The 8593-nt window shown below is 37.7% G+C and overlaps 1 long non-coding RNA gene across 1 annotated transcript; it reads left to right on the top strand.

Annotated features, from left to right (window-relative positions):
* Window positions 1-4270: 4270 nt before the first annotated feature.
* LOC139793775 (uncharacterized) lies at window positions 4271-7282 on the top strand. Its single transcript, XR_011724794.1, has 3 exons — window positions 4271-4402; window positions 5227-5300; window positions 6605-7282. It is a non-coding gene; the product is annotated as an uncharacterized lncRNA (long non-coding RNA).
* Window positions 7283-8593: the final 1311 nt, after the last annotated feature.

The following is an 8593-nucleotide window of genomic DNA, read 5'->3' as shown; positions in this document are numbered from 1 at the left end:
AAAAATTCATTCCTCTAATAGAGGGAAGGGGGATGAGAATCATTGTGTATGTGGTCTCCTGATGTTTTAGTTTAAAGAAAAAAGGAAAGCTGGAGTTTTGCCTGTCTGGAAAGGAAAGAAGTATATAGGCCAGATTTACTGGCTGCCTAGCAGATTTTACATTCAAATTTATTTTTGCATTCAATTGTCTGCCTTGTACATATACAGATCAGCATTTTTAGCATAAAAAAAATGTTTGTGTATAAATATGTAGATTCACATGCAAATAGGCTCATTCATACATGAATACACATGTTTGTTGGATAAAATATTCCAGACATTCATGATGAAAAAGTAAAAAGCCCAGAAATAACAGTACAGATGAACACAGCAAAGTGAAGAAAAAAACCTAATCAAATTCTTGCCATGGACTGAGCAAAAGTATTCATAAAAATATGGTTCCATTAAATTTCTAACGTATGCTTTTACTTATTTACTTGTTGTGAAAGGAAGGTTGTTCTCATAAAAAGATTTTAAATATGAAGATTGCATACTTTTGTGACAAAGAGGTTGTGGAGATGAAGGAAACTTCCTAAGTGAGCTACATAGATGAAGAGCTACACTTTCACTAGTTTTGAACTGCAGATAAAAAATGTTTACAGAAAAAAAAAGGGCGCATATTCCAGAAAACCAATCCCTGCTTTTTCAGCTGGCAGTTTACTCATTTTACAATGAGCAAGCCCATGGTTTTATGAAGATTTCTTTGGCACTTGTTCCTCACTTAGTGTTACAGCACTGATATGGAGACCAAGAGAGAAAAACAAAACAAAACAAAAAATCTCAGACAGTAATTTTGCATCTACTTTTAGCACAGAAGGATATTTCAGCTTTTGCTAGCCATGTTTTTCCACTATAGAATGAAAGTGCTTTTGTCTTGTTTGGTCTTTGGAGATATCAATAAAATAAAAATTACGTATCAATACTTTCTGGAATAGTTAAATGTAGATGTTTCTTATTTATGATGACACAGAATCCGTCAACTGTCAGTAAAGAGACTTTCAGAAAAAGAATGTACCTGCTACAGTGGTAATATTTTTCCATGCACAACGAGAATGATCCTTTAGCTTAAAGTGTTCTTCCTTTCTGTTGTAGCTATTCCTCTTATTGGATCAGTCATATCACTTCCTGCATTTTGTGCTCTTAGGTTAGACAGCTGCTCACTGTGAGGGCTTCTCCTCCCTCCTGGGCATTCAGTTAGTTCTTGCCATGTTTATCCCATCCTCTCAAAACATTCCTGATGATGGGTGACCAACAGGTACAACTTATTATGAGAGACATCTCATTAGTATTCAGGGGTACAAGCCTTGCCTTTGGGCCCCTGGGTGACATTTCCTTTTTTCATGGCTTTGTGACACTAGCAGCTTAACTGGTGGTGAGGTGTGGTTATGTGATCAGGAGAACATGCGTTGTTCCCTACGCTCCCACGACACTTCAGCCGATTTGCCTTTGTTTCTTTATTAGTTGCCCAGTATAATTAAATATTATCCCATTTCCATCACTGTAGCTTTCTGAGGCAGACAAGTATTTTGGCAAGATATCCCAATCCTTCTTCACTATTGCTACTTCCCAATACTAGTGTGAGCAAATAGCATTTGTACACTTATTTTTTTGTGAAAAAGCTATTAAGGAAGATATCATGACATGTGGATCCTCTGACTGATCCTTGATGAACTCCAAATAAATTTCCCTCTGACTCTGTCAACAGCCCTTCTTGTTAACTAAACTCAGTCAGTTTCTTAGACAATTTATCTTTCTTATTTTGAATATAATTCTGGAGAAAATGAATATTTATTTACCTCACTTCCTTTGTTTAGTTATTGGTTATGAATAAATCTCTGCTACACTGAGCTACTAATCTTCTTTCTCTAAATTCAGACAATCTACTCAGCTATCCATTCATCTCAATTTTCAAGTTTTCTAAAACTGAAATTTTATATTCTTCTGAAATTTCCATACCGCCATTTTATTTATTTTTCCCCACTCAAGCCTGGATAACATCATATGAGGTAATTTTAAAGAGTTTGTGATTATATGGAGCTCTTTTTCTTGCCCTTCCATTCCTCTTCCCCTCTCTTTTTATCTAGCAGTCCCCAGTTTGCTAAATGGCTGAGATTTTCCTAGGGCAGGGACTTCCGTGGTCGGAATTATTTCTTTCTGTAATCTATGTCTGCTTCACCTCTTGGTTTTACTTCTCCCTTGATTACAAATAAAGTTCTTTGTCTTCCACACTGTCCATATGTCTTTTGCAGTTATGTCAACATCAACTCATTACTGAAAAATTAGATTAAGTATGTATTTATTTTTTTCCCTTTGGGGACTTTTGGAAATGCTTTCTCTTTAATATACCCCATGGATATCACACTTTCTTTTTTTTCCTTCTTCAAATTCATATAGAGGAAGAACAATTTGTTCTTTGTTTTAACATTATGTTAATGAGTTTAGTTTGGCTGTTAGCATCGTTTTCATTCTTCTAAATAAAACATAGACTTTTTACCATTCCCTGTAGGCTTTCTGTTTTTCTGTATTTTTTTATTTTTTTACTTGTCTGCTTATTCTTTTGGATGCAGAGTCTGAGATCTTAGATTTGAAGACATTCCAGGGTTCTGAAATATGTCTCAGTGCTCCTAGGTGTAGCTGATCTCTCTAACTACTTCTGTTAATTTGTTAAAGATTGCTTTGTGGAACCAAGAGCTTTTGCAGCCTACTGCTATTTTCTGTTCTTCTCCCAGTTTTTCTACTGAAACGAAACCAAATCTGTCCTGGAGCACTCAGCACTGTGACAAAACTGTGAACCAGGTGTCACATCATCTGACAGTGCCCAGTTTTCACTCTGTATCCTTCTCTGCAATATAACTGAACATTAGCTGACAGCAATTTCCAGTCCCAATCATTTGTACAATAAACAACTCAGATTTGCCCTCCCGGGTGAGCAGGGTGGGTATGGCCAGGAGGCTGGGAGGGCACTCAGCAGAGACAGCTGAGGCAAGCTGGCTAAAGGGATAACACAGACCTTATGCTGTCATACTCTGCAGTATAGATTGGGAATTTGGTCTTTGCTCAGAGACTGCCTGGGCATCGGTCTACTTGGGAAAGGTGGTGAGTGATTGATTTTGCATCACTTGTGGTGGTTTGTTTTCATTTTCGCTCCCCTTTTCCCTTCACTTACTAAACTGTTTTTATCTCATCCCACGAGATTTTTCATTTTTGCTCTTCGTATTCCTTCTGTCATCCCTCTGTGGGGGTGAGTGAGTGGCTGTGTAGATGCCTTGCTGCTGGCCAGGGTCAGCCCACTACAGCTGTTTACTTAGCAGAGGTGGAGGCCTTACATTTACAAGAAACTTTCTGTGCCTCATGAGTTCAGAAATATGCCAGTACAGTGAGCAACATACTGCTATAACAAGTTTCAAGAGGCTTATTTTAAACAGATATAATAAAAACTTTACTGATGGGCTCACACTCTGATTGTCCTTTGCCACAGTATTCTGTTACCATAGCACCTACTTGGAATATTTCTGGGACAGGTCTATAAAATAAAACTCCCTCTATATCCTTACACTGTAACAGAATAGCTCAAGACATTTTTAGTTGTATTGGATGTCGAAGCTCGACTGGGAGGAAGAAACATTCTGTGTTCCAAAACCTCTGTGGATGTCTTATTTTACCCCCTGTTAGAAGAGTGCACCACAATAATTCCATGCCACTGGAAAGAAATTTTGAACTTAACCACTTCTTGGCAATTATATGAAGGTGCAGTCAAGCTGAATTACCTCTCAGGCCCAAACAGTGCAAGGTGCTCCCTAAATCACCTCTGGGCTAGTTTAACAATTCTACTGAAGTGGCTGGGTCAATGGGAACATGAGTCCTAGCATGTGGTGGCTGGACTTTGTGCAGCTGGAGAAAGCTAGCATGTAACAACTGCTGGGAACAGTTTTTGCTTACATGGGAAGTACTCCCAGCCACTGCTTTAACTCCAGTGACCTGAAAACTAACAAAGAACTTGGCAAGTCACGAAAAAAAAACAGGTTTCTGAATTTTGGTTGGCAAGCATAGGAAGTCAGTAGCTACTGAGAGTATAAGAACTTCAGGGAAAGAGACCAGTTGTGACTGAAAAGTATTGTTCTTTTTCTTCAAGGATCATATGGTCTATGGCAAGTGTTTTCTGCAGAGAAATTTGTCTTGATAACCCATAACCACTCACAAACAGTTCCTTTTGTTTCTCTCTCTTACATAGGACAGCCAGGCTATGAGTATTTAGTGGTGCTTGTGCTTCAATTCAAAGTGCTGGTCTCAGAACTTAACAAAGCCATTTCTAGCATCCTTGCTGAAGCAAACCTTTTCTCTTGCAACTCCCCTCCACTGTCAGGTAAGTTCAGCAGATGAGAAAAGCGTGTCTGTTTTCAGCAGAGAGAGTGTTTCTTCAAAGCACTTCTTTCTGCATGTTGCTCTGTTACATGTATGCCCAGCTAACCCTGTTTTAAAAGAACATTTTTAACCTTTGACTGGGATTTTGAGGACAACAGCAGCCTCTGCTGTTTTGACAGACTTTCTTTGTTCAGGTGTCCTTTTGGAACTCGCTTTTGGTATATTAACCATAGATGTGCTCGCTCTCATTTGTTTAATTCACATCATGCTTAAGTCAGCCTGGCTAGCACATTATGCATCCCTTTGTACATTACAGGGCATTGTACTTGCATGATGGTTAGCAGCTCAGCCAAGATTTATCAAATAATAATTTGAAGTTACAACATCTGGGTTTGGGAGCAACGTGCTCTCTACCCAGCTGCTGATCTAACTCACACGTACCAGAAATGAAGGAGAAGAATAAGATATTTTCATACTTTGAGACTGTCAAACTGCAGTAGATTTTCCCCCAGCCAGTATTTACCATATGAGGTTTTCACATACAACCACCCTGTTTATGTTATAATTCCTACTCACATCGGGCAGAAATAGGATTCCCAAAACACAATATAGCAATAAACACCAGTTTAAAAATGTAAAAAATGACTGACCAGGCATGCAATATGCTTCTTGCCTCTGTATAAATCCTATGTGGATGTGGATGATTTGATTTACTTTCCATATCAAAAGCAATATCTTTCCTAAGGCAATATTAGAATAGTTTTTAATGATAACAGACTGCGTAGTGATGACTTTTTTATATAAATTTAATGATTTTTACCGTAGGCCCTCCTGTTTGAAAACCTATGTGAAATCAAATGGATGATAGCTGAATACTACCCTCCCCATCCCAGCTATAGGTGAGTGTGATTTTAGAAAGATATTGTCTTAATGGGACTGATAGTATCTGCTGAATGTAGCAGTGACAAGTTTAAGAAAGAATAACATTTAAGGATTATTGCCCAAATTAACAATCCAGAACTTTGTAGGCTCGTTGCAGTTTATCTTGTTAAAGATAGTCAAAGTTAGTATTCAGATATCCTTCTTACATTTTCCAGGGTCTCTTGGCCTTATTAATTCAAATCTTACTTTCAATGTATGCATGTAGCCAAGATAATTATTAGAAGGAGAGATCAAAGCAAGCATATTATAGTCCTATTCCATTTTCTGCTGATGTGAGTGATCTGCCTCTTCTTTGATGTTGTATGCTTCTACAGTGAAAGTACAGAGGATAAAAATACTACACCATGTAATCTGGCATTTATCCCATGAGAGCAGAATTCCAAATTGTGACACATGTCAAGAAGTTAAAAAAAATAACTTAAAAGAGCCCTATGCTTTATGCAGTGACATACTCTGCATTTAAACACCATCAAATATCATTTTCCATTACAAATTTAGTCCCCTATATAAAATTAAAAGAATTTCTGTAACTTCAGTCAAAGAAAATGACAGCAATACTTATGAAATAGCTACTATATTTACTAGTAGTTACACTAAGACTGCAACTTAGCTTTATTGAAACCAAATTATTTGAGGCTTTTAAGCCTTAAAAAGGCAAAGGGAAAGCAAAATTAACATCTTTGTGCAGGCACAGATGCACCTTCTGTACAATTTATTTCCGTCTCCAGGAGTCTGTTTATTCAAACTGGGTTCTGTCAACCTTTGGAAAATGTCTGAGTCCAGGTCCTGAACCCTGTGCTTACGCAGGCTCATAGGATTCTTTCTCAGAGTGAGGAGGTAGGATTTATCCTTTATTATTGTATATTTAAGAGGTAATTGCCCCACATTCTTGTCAGAATTCTGTCAAGCTGAACTCATCATATTTCTGCCTTTGTAGCATAACAGTTGATTATTTCAGATTGTAAAGAGCAGAAAGAATGTCAGTTACAACAGTGTAACATTTGGCCTTCTTGGAAAATGTCAGAAGTCTTTGGACAGTTGGAGAATTTTTCCTTCACTGTTGAAATCAGTGAGAATTTTGTTGTTACTTCTAGTGACTATATAGACTTTAGACAGTAAAGCCCATTTTGCTATGTCTAAAGGATGAAGCAGGCAAAATTAGACCTTCCCATCTTCCCTTTTCTTCATGCTCAGCATTGTAATTAATTCTAAACAAATTCCTTGTTAAGTTTTCAGAATGTCCTTAATTTTCTTTTCACAGTTTATCCACATTTTCTCACATCCAAGTTCCACTGGAAGCAGAAATGAAACTGTCAAAACAGAGGAAAGAAGAAAAAGCTGTTCACAAAAGACAACTGGAATCAGCAAGATCCAGAAATATCACCAAGTGACCTAATTCTTATTTAAACTTTGCAGTTATGAGATGTTTGCGTATTTTGGATAAACTATAGAAGCTAGGATGGGGAAACTCTACCCCAGACTACTCTTGCAGTTGTGGCTAACTGTGTTCTAATCCCTTCATTTTATCATTTTTGAATTTTTGTTGTTTTCAAGCAACACAATTAGATTTTGGTGGACTTTTTTTCTCTTCAAAGTGAGGAAATAATCTTGCGTGTTACTTTTTGCAATGCAGAGCTTTTGCTACACGCTGAGGGCCAAAACCCCATCCCTGTAAATTTGACCTAGATTGGCAGTTCAGGATTTCTCTAAACAAGACATTTAAAGGCAAATATTACTAGATTTATGGTCTGGGATCCTCCTAAACTCAAAGTCACACCTAGGTAGACATAACTGCAAGAAGCAATTCTTTTCATCCATGTCTTTCATCATGCCTTGAAGATTAGCACAGATTCTATCAGGCTGTTATCTGGCACAGAGATGCATGCTCTTGCCACATCTAGGCTTGATTACTGGAAATCATAGGATTTAGGAATGAAGATTCCTGAAGTAAAAAAAAAAAAAAAAAGAGCTCAAGGTGATTTAGGCTGCACTTACTAGTCTGTTCAACAAAATATGGGCCATATTGTTCTCCCAATGAATCTGTAATCTAGGTGTGCTTCTTGTATTGCTTTGCTTTCAGAATGACTTTTTAGGTGGAAAGTAAGATTTCTCAAAAAAAAAAAAAAAAAAAAAAATCTCCCTGTAATGATTTCAATTCTCCATCTAATCTCAGGTTTGGCTTTTTTTGGAAAGTCTTTTTCATCTGCTCCATGTGTTAGTAAGATGCCAGTCTGGCTACTCCAGCTGTGGTTCCTAGGTTATCTGTTCTGCTATTCCATGCAGTATTCCATAATTTGCCCAGAAGGAAGAGGACAGTGTGCTCTGGACTTCATGGGAGTATTCAGAAACATTTAGAAACATTTTGGAAAAGCTAACAGTAAAAACTTCTTGGAAATACAGTCCAGCATTTTCCCTCCCAGAAATATTTAAAAACAGTAAATTGTAATCTGATCCATAAATTGTTGGATTTTTTCCTGAAAATTTAGAGGTTCCAATGCAGCAGACATTCCATTTTCTCTCTGGTTCTGCCTATGATTTTGCAAACTTCTTGTGGATTTAGATGTGAGTGTCCCAGAATTTTGCAGAGTGAAGGTTCCCAGGGCACAGAGCAAGGAGCACAGGCAGCTCTCATGTTTAGCTGCTATGAAAAGCTCAGTGGGGATCTTTGCTCCCTCCCTGTCTTGAATGAGGAGAAACCAGCCAAGCAAAAGTTAGGAGTTCTTGGCTGTAATTCCCAGGCTATTTTCAAAAGGGTGATGTTATACTGTATTTTTTCCTTTCATCTACAAAGAATATCTTGCATTCTTATGTGCAGCTGCTCCAGCAGCAGCAGTGTGAATTCATGCACTGCTGCTGAGGAGAGTTTCTCTTTAAAGAGAAGAAGTGATGAAAATGCACTAATTTGTACCTCTTAAAATTTCCCCTTGCACAGGGAGGTGAACTCATTTTATCAGTGCGGTAAGAAGTGACTTTTTCTTTCTATGGAAGTACTGACTTTACACTCAGATCCTAAGTATGGCAGTGCTCTCAACATGCAGAATTCCTGCAGCAAGTGAAAGGTACTTGCAAAAGTTGGAAATCTTTAAGAGAGCAGTTTGCTTTCCTATGGAAAGAACTGGATTAATGAGGAACTACCATGTTATAGGTGGTAGATTGTTGTTTGGGAAGCACTTTTTCTAAAGAAACCTGAGAGAAAGGAAGGGTGTGTAATGAAAGTAATAGTGTTTAAGCAATTAGCTCCCTTGTTAGG

This window comes from Heliangelus exortis, chromosome 2 (genome assembly GCF_036169615.1).
Source record: "Heliangelus exortis chromosome 2, bHelExo1.hap1, whole genome shotgun sequence".
In the NCBI taxonomy this organism is placed as follows: domain Eukaryota; kingdom Metazoa; phylum Chordata; class Aves; order Apodiformes; family Trochilidae; genus Heliangelus; species Heliangelus exortis.
This window is presented reverse-complemented; position numbering and strand designations above follow the sequence as displayed.